The sequence below is a fragment of the Oryctolagus cuniculus genome, chromosome 5 (genome assembly GCF_964237555.1).
Source record: "Oryctolagus cuniculus chromosome 5, mOryCun1.1, whole genome shotgun sequence".
In the NCBI taxonomy this organism is placed as follows: domain Eukaryota; kingdom Metazoa; phylum Chordata; class Mammalia; order Lagomorpha; family Leporidae; genus Oryctolagus; species Oryctolagus cuniculus.
In genome coordinates this window covers 170,202,790-170,215,393 of record NC_091436.1, presented here as the reverse complement: position 1 = coordinate 170,215,393, position 12,604 = coordinate 170,202,790, and the positions used below count along the sequence as shown (strand labels likewise).

Genomic DNA, 12,604 nt, shown 5'->3' with positions numbered 1-12,604 from the left:
TCCTTAAAGTATCTTCATAAAAAATAAAAACACAACTTACCAAAACTTATGAGATGCAGCAAAAAGAGTATTAAGAGGGAAGTTTATAGCAATAAATGCCTACATTAAAAAAAAAGCCCCCAAAGATAACAACATTTCAAGGAACCAAAAGGAGCAAACCAAAGCCTAAATTAACAGAGGAAAACAATATGAGAAATTAATCAAACTGCTAGTGCTGTGGCACAGTAGGTAAAGCCACCTCCTGCAAGTGTTGGTATCCCATATGGCTGCTGGTTCAAGTCCCAGCTGCTCCACTTCTGATCCAGTTCTCTGCTATGGCCTGGGAAAGCAGTGGAGGATGGCCCAAGTGCTTGGGCCCCTGCACCCAAGTGGGAGACCAGGAAGAAGCTCCTGGCTCCTGGCTTCAGATCTACCCAGCTTGGCCATTGCAGCCATTTAGGGAGTGAACCAGCGGTTGGAAGACTTCTCTCTCTCTCTGCCTCTGCCTCTTTGTAACTCTGCCTTTCAAACAAATAAATAAATCTTTAGAAAAAAGAAATTAATCAAATAGAAACTAGAAAAATCAACAGAGCAGTTTCTTTTATGAAATATAAACAAAATTTAAGATGCATAGCTCAATAACTAAGAAAAAAGAGAAGAATCATAAACAAAATGTAAAAAGTGGAGGCATGACACTGGAAGCCACAGAAATGAAAAAGAGGATAAGAGTTTATTATAAAGAATTGTTTTAACTAATTGGATAATGCAGAAGACATAAATTCCTAGAAATCTTCAACCTCCCAAGACTGAATAAAAAGAAATAGCCTGACCAGATCAAGACCAAATGAGACTGAAGGAATCAAACACTTCCTCATGAAAGCTCATCACCAGCTGGTTACACAGCTCAATTCCACTAAACCTTTAAAAAAATTAATGCTAATCTTTCTGAAAATCTTCCAAATTATAGTAGAGAGTGATACTTTGAAACTCATTTTATGAGACGAGCATCACCCTGACACCAAAACCAAGAAAAGATATCACAAGAGAAAAACTTACAAAGAAACATAGACACAAAAATAGAAAAAATAACTCAACTACAGCACCAAGAAGGTTACCCACTGTGAGTAGGTGGGATTTATCTCAGAGATACCTGTTTGACTCAACATATCCAAGTCTAAGTGATTTGTTACACGAACAGAAATGAAAGTTAGAAACCACGTGCCCATGGGTGCAGAAAAAGAATCTGATCAAGTATAACATCTATTCACGATTTTAAAAAAATTTGCAACAAAATAGGTATAGAAGAAAATTCACTCTACGCAATAAAGGCTGTTCATGAGAATCCATAATACCATACCAGGAAATGGTGAGATTTTATCTGATTTAGTACGAGACAACAATTCCCATCCTCTCCACTTCTTTTCAAAACGTGGAAGTGCTGTGAACAATGAGATGAGAAAAACAAATAAAGGCATGCAAATTAGAAAAAAGCAAGTAAGACTGTGCAGATTACATGGTATTATTATATGTAGAAAATCCCAAAGAATTAATCCAAAAATTATTAGAACTAATAAATGAATTTAGAAAAAATTTGTTACAAAATCAACATGCAAAAAATAGTTTTGTTTCTTTACACCAAAAAAGTATCTGAAAACAAGTCCAGAAAATTGTTACATTAACAAGCACTAAAAATATTAGAATACTTAGGATTAACGAAGATGACAGTCCTGCATATTGAAAAACATGAAACACTGATGAAAGAAATTGAAGAAGACAGAAATAAATGGAAAGGTATTCTGTGTTCATGGATTGGAAGAATTAATGTTGTTGAAGTGTCCATACCACTGAAGCTGACATACAGATTCACTTCAAAATACATTACTTAGCTATAGATATCAAAACAGCATGGTATTGGCATGAAAACAGACATGCGGACAAATGGAAAAAACTAGAGAGCCCAAGGGTGGCATTTGTTGCAGTGGTTAAAACACTGTTTGCGACACCTGCATCCCATATCAAAGTGTTCAGTTCCCGAGTACCAGAGTCGGAGTCCTAGCTCCACTCTGAAATCAGCTTCTGCTCAGTACACTTTGGGGGGGGGGGGGGGTAGATTATGCCTGAAAAAAATAGTAGCCACTTGGGCCAAAGACTTAAAGGGCAAACAGTGTCAAGACGGTAAACCTGGCCAGGATGCAAACCACTTTATTCAGCATAGGGAGAACTAGGAAGTGCTACTTTGTGTGAGAATCAACAAGCCATCGTCGTGGAAGATGAGAAGACACAGGTGTTAGGATATCTGACAGAAACCATCAAGCAGATGTGATAATGTTCCAACATGAAAAGACACACTCTCCTCACACGGAAAGAAAGCCTGGAAGTCTCAGCAAAGGAATAGAAAGTAAGAAGAAGACAAAGACAAAGCTGTAATACTGGTTTATAGTGTAAACAGATGGAATTGTTACCGCTGACAGTGAACCCGGAGCAGGCAGAAGTTCTGCCCTGCGGCCTGTAGGGGGCGCAGTGTCCTCACCACACTCCCGACCCCGCTCACAGCCGCCTGGCCCTTCTGCGTGGCCTTAGCGCCCTGGCCTGCTTTTCTCTGGACTCACCGCCAGAATTCTTTAGGGCGCTTTGACCATCACACAGACTTCCTAGCTCGGGCGGGCGGTCTCCCACCTGGACTGAGAACACCTCCCACGGTACCGGAGGGGTCTGCTTTTCTACTTTTACACCATTTTTGTCGTTTACTCTAACTGGTGTCTGACTAAGGACATTCACAACTTCTGAGATTCTTGGAACACGAAACAGGGCTTCCATTTGCGACATTACGAATGTCTTCCAGGTTTGACCGACCACCAAACACGCTACCACTCTGACTGCAGGGACTGGTGAGCCGGGGACAGCGAGCCGCAGCGACCGGCGGGCGCTTCCCGGGTGCCGCAGTCCTCGCTGGCCCCTTGCGCCTGTGCACCTGCGCCATCCGCCGCCGGAACAGGTCGAACGCGTGCCCCTGGGCTCCTGCCCGTCGGCCCAGCCCCTTCCCTTCCGAGGCTGCTCCCACGCTGACGGGCTGCAGCATCTGGAAGCCCAGGGTCTAGCCGGTCAGCTTCTGCTGGGCGAAGGCAGACTCCTGGAGTTTCTTCTTTCAGGACACGGGCCGACCCCGAGGCCTGCCACGGGCGATTCGACCCGGCCGTGGGCCTTGGGCTCCTGCAGGAGACACACTCTCTTGGGAGCGGGGATCGTGCCAACAGTCCGCGCCTAGGGGCTGATCCTCTTCTGGGGAAGCAGGAGCCTGAGGCGGCCTGGGACAGGCCAGGAGCCCGGGCCGGGGCTGCCTTCAGAGCCCTCAGCCCTGCGGGGCCTTGCTCAGCGGCCAGGGCCCTGCTCGTGCTCGTGCCCATCCCCATGCCCGTCCACGTCCTCCTCAGAGCCCCCTCGGGGTCCACGGGGCCCTCCTGAGCCTCCTCACTCTCGTCGCTGCTGCCACAACTCACCACAACTGCTAAAAAAAAGAAAGAAAGAAAGAAAGAAAAAAACGTGGAAAACATCCTGAGAAAAGTGAGCACAATTTTAATTTCCCATCAGAAAATGTGGAGGTCAGAAGAAAAGCTGAGAGAAAAGAACTGTCAAGCCAGAAGCCTGTATGTACCAAAAATATCCAACTTGTAGTGCTCAATTGAGAATAGATTTTTAAAAATATCCAATTCATACAATTGAATAGAAATCCGTAGCGTGTGGTGTAGCGGTCATCACGCTCGCCTAATAAGGGAGAGGTCCCCGGTTCGAAACCGGGCAGAAACAACGTGGGCACTGAAGGCCGCGCTCCTATTGTTACCGGAGAAATTGCAGGGTTCTTGTCTTCGCGCAAGAAAGAATTCAGGCGTGAGACAGAGAGTAGTGGGAGGTAAAATAGCAAGGTTTATTAGGGAAGGGACATCCGTAAGGATGGATGGGCACCTCTCCAGACAGGACCTGGGAAAAAGTGCAGTCGCTGGGACTTGGGGGGGGGGGGGGGGAGGAAGGAGCAAGGTTATATGGTTGAGTGAAGTACACCTGGCCAGACCAGGTGGACAGCTCAGCAGAGAGGCAGAGGGCTGAGCCCAGTCCGGTTGAGGCCGGGGGTTTTTAAGGAGATGGGTCTTTGTCTTCTCACATCTCCTCCTGAAACAAAGGATTTTATGGATGTAAATATTAAGAAGCTCCTATCTGAGTTTTCCCTTGAAGGTATCAGACAGGAGGAAGCCTAGCTGGTGGCATCCTGGGTTCAGAGGAAGGGTGAGCAGGACCCCTAGAGAATGGGGATCTGGAGCAGGGTGTTTGAAATGCAGATACTGGGCTGCATCTGGGAGATTGTGGAAGATTTGTCAGGCTGAAGGGGCTGGGATCTCCACCTGGCAGGTTATCAGGTAGAAGGGGGCAGGGCAGGATGTGAATACCGGGCTGCCCCTGAAAATATTGTCAGCAGATGCATATGCTGAACATAGATGTCTTCTCTTTAGGCCTTTATGTCACACACACATAAGCTCATAACTGACTTCCTACCTAACACTATCAGCGCCAGGACCCTTAGAAAGTCTGACCCTTGAGGTCCGGCCGCCCCACACTTTTCCCTTCCCTTTTCGAGGTGAGTCGTCCCTGCTCCCGCCCTGGCGGTGTTGGAGTAGATGCCCCCTCGGTCCGGGCCAGGTTTTCTGCGAATGCCCTTGCTTTTCCCGGAGCTCTAGGCGAAGTCGTGCAGACGTGGATGGCCCAATAAAATAAACAGGAAGCCTGCTGCCTGGTGGGGAACTAGCTCAGGTGGTAGAGCGCTTGCTTAGCATGCGAGAGGTGGTGGGGTCGATGCCCACATTCTCCACACTGTGCTTTTGACCTCAAGTCTGAGGAAGTTGAGGCAGCACCCATTTGCTTTTTCTGGTTGGCGGCCTGCTGGCAGAACACAGCACTTGCCAGGGCGCCATCAGAAATGAGTAGGGCACAGTGAATGGTGCTTCTGCTCCCTGGTTCCCCCTGTCGTTTGCATCACTGTCCTGCAGAGGTGGGTGACAGTCACAGCCCAAGCTTTCTTGTCCTGGAGTTGGGGGGAATGAGCTCAAGTGGTGGAGCACTGGGTTAGCACGCAACAGGTGGTAGGCTGGGTACCCAATTCTTCAACTTTTATGATTGCACCTGGAGTTTGAAGAAATTGAGAAAATATCCATTTGAAAGCACCGCTGGATAGCAAGCCATGGGGGCAAGGGGAAGACGTGGCAAGCGACAGACTTCCCAGTGGTGCATGTTTTGTACTTTCCCCAGTTGTTTCAGAGGAACCGTGGTGTCACAGAACAGCGGGGCACACTCAGTGGTTCTTTTGTGCCCTGTTCCTGTAGCACGTCTTGTTAGGTAGGAAGTCAGATATGAGCTTATGTGTGTGTGACAAAGGCCTAAAGAGAAGACATCTAGGTCCAGCATATGCATCTCAAAGTCATCCCAATAGCGTTTCAGGGGCAGCCCAGGATTTGCATCCCACCCTTCTGCCTTCTACCCCATAACCTGCCTGGTGGGGGTCCCGCCCCTTCTGCCTGATAACCTTCCAGATGCAGCCCAGTATCTGCACTTCAAATACCCTGCTCTGAATCCTGATCCTCCAGGGGGTCTTGCTCACCCTTCCTCTTACCCAGGGCAGCACCAGCCAGGCTTCCTCCTGTCTGATAACTTCAGGGGGGAAAGTCAGATAGGAGTTTTTCTATTTACATCCAAGAAGTCCTTTGTTCCAAGAGGAGCAGAGGTGGGGAGGCAAGACCCATGCCCTAAAAACCCCCCCGGCCTCAACCAGATAGCGCGCTCAGTCTTCTGCCTCTATGCTGAGTCTCCTGCCTGGCCTGTTTTAATTCCATTTTCCACATCTTTCTGAAGTACACTTGGACATACAGCTTGTTTATTTAATTTAAAAAGCCAGCATAGGAAGTCCCGCTGTGCGGCATCATGTCTCACTGTCGTCCACAGCGCCCACCCACAAGAACGCCCCCATTCTCCCACTCTGCGAGAAAACGCGCACGCTCCGACAGCGCCATTATGACCTCACACGCTTCCGAAAAAAACCACTTTGACCTACCGTGGAGACGCGCAGAACCGTGGAGACGCCAGCGGCCGGTTCCGGTGCTTGCCCCAGGTGCGCCCACCCTCAGGTCCCAGGGCCGGGGGCGCAGGGAAGGAGCGGGTCCGGGTCCTCAGACCTCCGTCGGCTGCGCAGGAGGAGCGGCCGCGCTCTCCCGTCCCTGCGGCGGGCGCCCGGCGTTCCCAGCGCGTTCCCCGGAGAGACGGAAGCGCGGCTTTGGTAACTCCCACTCAAGGGGCTCCCTGGTCCCCCGAGGACTCCCGTTCTCCGGGCTCGAGACCCCCGAGCCAGCGGCCGCGCTCGGCCCGCTCCCCAACCAGGACGCGTCCGATTTCGTTCTCGCCCGCAGAGCGCGCTCGGCACCTCCAGCCTGTGGCTCCTTAGGGGACCGAAGCCCAAGCATTTTCATTCCCATTCCAACAGTTCCAAATATACACAATGGAAATTCTCAAACCAAAAACAATCAGGTATCATTGGATTTTAACCAAAGTCTAGGGGCCAGCGCTCTGGTTTAGCGGGTTAAGATGCTGCTTGTGGCTGCAGCATCCCTATGGGCGCTGGTTCCAAACTGCTGCTCTGCCTCCCATCCAGCATCCCTGCTGATGAGCCTGGGAGAGCAGTGGAAGATGGCCCAAGTGCTTGGGCCCCTGCATCTACATGGGAGACCCTGCAAAGCTCCTGGCTCCTGGCTTCGGCTAGGGCTAGCGGCCCTTTGGGGAGTGAACCAGCAGATGGAGGATCTCTGTCTCTGTCTCTCAACCTCTGTAACTCTGCCTTTCTAATAAATAATTCTTAAAAAAAAAAAAAGTCAAGTGCAAGGAGGAAGGACAAGAATCAAAAATGGAATCTCTAAATTAGATAAATGTTAAAAAATAAAACTGGTCGAAAAAACTCTATGAGCACACGCTGATATAAATAGATGGCTGAATAAAGAAATAAATGCAGAAAGCACAACAAAAAATTGTGTGTAGATGCTCTCCCTTCCAAGAGCAGTATGTTCATTACCCACTCCCCTAATGGGACCGCCATTTGCGGGCTTACTTCCAACGGATAGAGTTTAGACAGAACAAGCAACCAGAGTAAACCGGGAGTAACACAAATACTAATATTCCCATTTATAAATACATGAATAGACAACCAAATATATAGAACATGGAGTAAAATATTAACAGTATGGGAAACCGATGTTCCTGGCGCTATAATAAAAGCCGTGCACACTGGATGGCAGTCCCAGCTTCCTGAACAGGAAGTGAGCAAGTGGAGCACTAAGTCCACGGGGCCTGCTGTGGCTGTGCAAACACCCACAAGGTGGACCCCCTTGGGGACTCCTGGGCAGACCTCTGCCATGTGACATGTGGCTCTCATGCTACACAACACACTATGGACTCTGAGACCTGACCACTGGCTCTCACACACTCCAGAAATCTCTCCATCATTGCAAATTTTGAAAGTGGAGTGGGCATTGAATGACAACACAGAGCTGGTGACACTTGCAAGTCACACACACCTGTGCACTGCCTGCAAAAACAATAGTAGCAACCCTGGATAAAAGATGCAGAGGAAACAGAGCTGGACGCTCAGAGTGGCCCAGCTACATCCCACATTATTCAGCATGTGGAGAACTAGGAAATCCTATTTCCTGTGGGGTGGCAATACATTTTATTAATTTGCAGATTTATGCATCAGTCTCAAAAATTCTGCACCAATATAAATCTCTTTACCTCCAGTTTTCATAAAATTTATGAAGTACTCTTATATAGGTTTTATTAAAAAAAAAAAAAGAAAATAGACGTATAAAAGCCCCGTTTATTATGCTTCGTTTCTCTACACCTTATCTCCCACTCTCAGGAATGACCCCCACACTCCGTGAAAACGCGGGTAGTTACTTCTAGAGCGCTCTTATGATTCACACGTTACTGGGAAAAACAAAACAAAACAAAACAAAACAACAAAATAAAACCATGTTCACCTACGGTAAAGACGCGTAGAATCGCGGAGACGCACCTGGCCCGTTTCTGGCGTTTTCCCCAGGTGCGCCCCACCCTAAGGTCCCAGGGGCGGGGGCGCAGGTTGGGAGCAGGTCCCTGTCTCCAGGCCCCCGACGGCTGCGTAGGAGAAGCGGCCGCCCTCTCCAGTCCCTGCGGTGGGCGCCCGGCATTCCCACGCGTTTCCGAGCGGGACTGGAGCGCGATTTTGGTTAACTCCCACTGAAAGGGCTCCCTGGTCCCACGAGGACTCCCGTTCCCTCGGGCTCGGGACCCCCGAGCCAGCGGCTGAGTTCTGCTCGCTCCCCAACCAGGACGCGTCCGATTTCGTCCCGGTCCTTGGAGCGCGCTCGGCGCCTCCAGCCGGTGGCTCCTGTGGGGACCGAAGCCCAAACTAGGCCGGCTTCCCGCGCGCCCGGGACACCTGGCCCGGGACACCGAGCGCACCTGGGGAGACTCGGCCGGGGACTCGGGTGGTGCCAGGGCTCTGGGACAGCGGAAGGCGAGTCACGGCGCCCTGTGCCTCCGTGGAGGCGGTATAAAGAGTAAGGTGAAAAGGACTGGGCACTCCGGTGGCGCGCGGTACTTAGAAAGCATGGGTGTGGGCCTGATGCCGCGGTTGTGAGTGCGACCTTCACCTGGAGCATCGTTTTCCAACCCCCAGCTTCCGGACCATTCGTTGGCAGTTCTCAGGTAGCCTTAATTCTTTGCTACCCAACCCGTCCGAATTCGTGGTGCTGCAAGGAGTAGCTTCCCTCTGGGTCTCGGCTTTGTCCCTGACTCTACCCAGTAGAAGGGTGCAAATCCGCAGCATTACTTACATTATATCCAGAAAGATGCAAATCCCATCGTGTCTATAGCTGTTTTATTGCAAGCTCTTTCTTGAAGAATTCCGAAGTGTTTAGAAACACTCGCACTGGAAGTGCTGGTCAGTATTTCAACCTCACCTCCTTTCATTTGGACCACCTGCGCCCTCCTACACACTGACCCTCGTTAACTTCCGGTTTTCATTTAAGTTTTAGCGTAAGACTAAGACGGTGTATTTGCCTTTCTGAGTCTGAAGTTTTAATTCTACTTTCCTGCTTCTCAGTTCAGAGTCCATTTGACATTTAAGACTACTGTTCTGTTATTTGTTATTTATTTCCTATTTGTTATATCTGTCCCATGTTCCTTTGACTATTCATGTGATATTGGTATTTGTTGAATTTAATTAAAAATGTTTTAAAACTTTTATTCAACAGAAGAGAGTGAAAAAAATGAGGGGGCAAGAGAGAGCTTCTATTTGCTGATTCACTTCCCAAATGCCAAAACACCCAAGGCTTGAGCCAGGACCCAGAAATTGAAACCAGATCTCCCATATAGGTGAGTAGGAACCCAATGACTTGAGCCCTTGGGACTAGAGTCCCAGGTCTGAACTGGCAGAAAGCTCTTCTTCAACTGTCAGCTATCTAGTGTTCTACAAAATAAAAGCCATTCTCTAGAAAACAACAATAAAGAAGCTTGCAGAATATTTTATTTTGTGGAATCAATAGGGCACAGGTGTAAGTCATCTTGAGATTTCCCAGGGTGAACTTAGAGTTCTTTTAAAATGGGGAAGAGCTGTTCAGTTACATATGAAATGAGACTCTGTCTTTTTTCTTTCCTGTCATCATTATTTTGGTCCATGAAGAGGAATTGGTCTGTGTTTATGTCTCTTCTTGTGGTTGTTTTCTGCCACCAATTCAAGATGTGCCAGCAACCTAACTTTGCTCAAGTCTATGCAGACTGAAGGCAGTGTCACTGCAAGCAAGGTGGTTTGCTATCATCAAAGAACAAACCACCCTTCCCCAAGGAAATGACTGTGCATGAGGTCAAAAATTACACACTGGCAGAGTCCTGTAAAAACTGTAAATTTGTACACTGACTATGGAAAAAGTATGGAGATTCTTTTAAAGCTGGAAGTAGAACTGCTCTTTGACCAGGCAATCCAACCACTGGGTATGTAGCCAAAAAGACACGAAATCCTGCTCCACCATGTGTCTATTGCAGCAGTGTTGACAGCAGCCAAGATACTGAGTCAACTAAGGTGTTCATCACCACATGGGTGGGTGAAGAAAATGTGGTGTACATGCACAATGGTGCATTATCCTGCCTTAGAGTAGAGTAAAAACCTGTCATTGTCAGCAAAATGAATGGTTATAGAGGACATTAAGAAAAATAAGGCAGACTCAGATAGACAAACACCACTTGCTTATTCCTTATATGTGGAAGCTGAAAACTCAACTTGAATACAGAATAGAAATTACTAGAAACAGGAAGGGATATGGGTGCTCAGAGGGAGTATGGGTAACAGATAAGAGTTAACAGGTAAGAGTTACATCAAAGGAATAAGACTGTAGTATCACACAGCATGGAGGGGTGACTACAGCTCAAAATAACCTAGGGTATATTTTATGGGAAATGAAAGAAAGGAGTTCCAGGCCCCCAAGCCTAAAGTAATGTCCAAGAAGGGGAATGTTAGGTACCTTGATTTGATTAGTACCTGATGTATACTCGCATTGAAATGTTGCACAGTAACCCATACCTGTTACTGTTAATGATTCTACATTATTTGTCATCAAGAAGTTTTTGAAAAACAGTAGAGTAGGGGGTACTTCATTACTGTTAGAGTGCGTTGACGAAAGACAGCAGGCAGGTGATCTGTGAGCCCTGAGTTGCTGGCCGAAACCGTACTTTCCATTCGATACCAAGATTCTTGGAGCGTTCAGAGAGCACAACAGCAGATACCCCAGCTCTACACCACGTGCTCCAAGTGGACACAAGGAGTCTCACTGGGACCATCACAATGTGCTCCTCAAGACTGGGCCGAACTTTTGTCCTTTCTCCCCTCGCTCTCCAGCTCATAGCCTCCCGTCTACAGGCAGCCTGGCCTTTCCTTTACTCTAAGCCGCTTCTTCTGACCCTTCATGTCTAAGAGTCAGAGTCAGTTATGAAGGACCAAATAATCAATCATTCTGTTATGGATCAACGGCTCTGCCAGTGCCTTCCATTTATTAAAGATATAACACTCAGATCAAGGGAAGCTTCTGCAGACAGGTTTGCGTATCCCAGGATCACAGTGGGAATAGCCTTCAACTCTTTTCTTCTCTCACTCTCCCTCCTTCCAAAGTGACTGATCTCATGGGGGCCAGGGCCTTGAGTCACACACTTCATGCAGAGAGCCACAGCCCGACTGGGTTATCTTGTGGAAGGAACATTCCTCAATCAACCTTACATTTAGAAGCAGCCAAGTAATAAAATTACAATATATTCCAATATTTATGGGGATTTCAGAAAGAGTTTGTTTTCTTATAGACAAAGAGATGCAGAAACAGAAAGAGACATAGAGTGTATAAATCCATAGTCACATTTCTCTGTTATTGTCTCGGCTTTCTTCATGCTCAAAATGCTAAGTACAGCAGCAAGTGCACAGGCAAGAAGACAAAAGCCAGAAGACAAGGATGGCAGAATGGGCGACTGGGAAGTGTGGATCTTTTCAGCTTCCTGGTTCCACTGACCCAGCTTAGATAGCATGGTACCAGACTTCTTATTCAAACATTGTCTGCTTTCAGAAATGTTAATGAATGTAATGTTTTGTAAATGCAGGGAAAGGCAGTACCTATGATATATTTTTGAACCTGATGGAGTCAGTACAGAAGCAGTTCCCTGCATTTCTCAGTGAGCTCTCCAGCATGTACCAACATGAGCATCCCTGCTGATCAGGACAAAGGGACTGAGACTGGCATAACCAACTTCTAGAAGTATTTTAATATTTGATATAGTGAAAATCCCTGTCAAGGTGGACCCTATGTAGAAAGAGAAAATGAAATCTGTCCAATAGGAGAAGAGGAAAACAGGTCATGAGAACAAGAGTGCTCTGAGTAGCTCTGACCTCTGGGCTGGGATGTTTTGTGGTCCTGGAGCTCTGGAGGTAGAGGACGCGCTTGTGATGTTTGTACAGACGGAGAGCCATGTGCCCACTGCTCCAGCCCATGACACTCTGAAAGGTGAGGTCCCGAAGGGCCATGAGGGAGAGGAAAAGCCACCTGACTATTCGCCCAGCTGGTAGCATGTAGCAATATTCAGCATACATTCTAACTCCAGACCCATTCACGCTGCTGACTGCTGCGATGTAGTGGAGCAGGTTAGAGCTTATGAGAAGACTAACGACCCAGAAGAGGAGGAGGTAGGGAAGAAGCTGCTGTGCACTGCGGGGTTTGAGCTTTCTCCACCAAGGTGGTCCTGGGACTGACAGTGACAGCCTGGACTACGCTGAGGGAGCAGGTGGTGCAGATGGAGAGGCTCCGAGCCCACCCTGTTCAGGTACATCACAGCTTTACAAACAATGTCACCTAGGAAGTTACTGAAATAAATGACAGTGGTTATGTCTCTGACCCCTGTGGTGCAAATAATGAGTATGTTTGAAAAAGCCAAGTGGATGAGGATAAGGCCTGTGGGTTTTTTCTCAGACCCCATGACTAATGTACACACATATCTCACAAGCACAGGAAGTTCCCCACAACTC

The 12,604-nt window shown here is 47.9% G+C and overlaps 1 long non-coding RNA gene, 1 other non-coding gene and 1 pseudogene across 2 annotated transcripts; 2 read left to right on the top strand and 1 right to left on the bottom strand.

The window, feature by feature from the left end:
• The first annotated feature begins 3,714 nt into the window (after window positions 1–3,714).
• Window positions 3,715–3,783, top strand: TRNAI-AAU (transfer RNA isoleucine (anticodon AAU)). The gene has a single exon. It is a non-coding gene; the product is annotated as a tRNA-Ile (tRNA).
• Window positions 3,784–6,073: 2,290 nt separating this feature from the next.
• Window positions 6,074–10,467, top strand: LOC138849854 (uncharacterized). The gene is made up of 3 exons (XR_011389084.1): window positions 6,074–6,130; window positions 9,303–9,423; window positions 9,731–10,467. It is a non-coding gene; the product is annotated as an uncharacterized lncRNA (long non-coding RNA).
• A 1,287-nt stretch (window positions 10,468–11,754) lies between these two features.
• On the bottom strand, window positions 11,755–12,555 carry LOC138849895 (putative vomeronasal receptor-like protein 4; annotated as a pseudogene).
• Between the last annotated feature and the right edge of the window lie 49 nt (window positions 12,556–12,604).